Source organism: Pelodiscus sinensis, chromosome 31, assembly GCF_052426305.1.
Source record: "Pelodiscus sinensis isolate ZL-2025 chromosome 31, ASM5242630v1, whole genome shotgun sequence".
Lineage (NCBI taxonomy): Eukaryota > Metazoa > Chordata > Testudines > Trionychidae > Pelodiscus > Pelodiscus sinensis.
Genome location: NC_143082.1, coordinates 12,481,439 through 12,482,313, shown reverse-complemented (window position 1 = coordinate 12,482,313; position 875 = coordinate 12,481,439).

Sequence of the window (875 nt, the reverse complement as noted above, 5' to 3'; positions counted from 1 at the left end):
GGAGTCGCTCGCAGCAGCCCCGACTTTGTCTATAGATAGACATGGAGATGGGGGTCTTGCGGGGGGCCGGACCGGACCGGGGAGGGACCCAGAGGGGGTTGGAGGAAATGGGGGGCAGGGAGGGCCTCAGCGGGGACTGGAGGAATGGGGGGCTAGGGGGACCCAGTGGGGGATGGGGAAACAGGGGGGCAGGGAGAGTCCCAGAGGGGTTGGAAGAAATGGAGGTCTGGGGGTGTTCCGCAGGGGTTGGGGAAACAGGAGCAGGGAGGGTCCCAGTAGGGATTTGGGGGGCAGGCAGGGTCCCAGCAGGGATTGGGGGGCAGGCAGAGTCCCAGCAGGGATTGGGGAAATTGGGGGGCAGGCAGGGTCCCAGCAGGGATTGGGGGAATTGGGGGGCAGGCAGGGTCCCAGCAGGGATTGGGGGGCAGGCAGGGTCCCAGCAGGGATTGGGGGAATTGGGGGGCAGGCAGGGTCCCAGCAGGGATTGGGGGAATTGGGGGGCAGGCAGGGTCCCAGCAGGGATTGGGGGAATTGGGGGGCAGGCAGGGTCCCAGCAGGGATTGGGGGAATTGGGGGGCAGGCAGGGTCCCAGCAGGGATTGGGGGAATTGGGGGGCAGGCAGGGTCCCAGCAGGGATTGGGGGGCAGGCAGGGTCCCAGCAGGGATTGGGGGAATTGGGGGGCAGGCAGGGTCCCAGCAGGGATTGGGGGAATTGGGGGGCAGGCAGGGTCCCAGCAGGGATTGGAGGAAGTGGGGGGCAGGCAGGCTCCCAGCAGGGACTGGGGGAACAGGGGGGAGGGTGGGTTTCATTTCATAGAATCCTAGAGCTGGAAGAGACCTCAGGGTGTCATCAAATCCAGCCCCCTGCTCTAGGC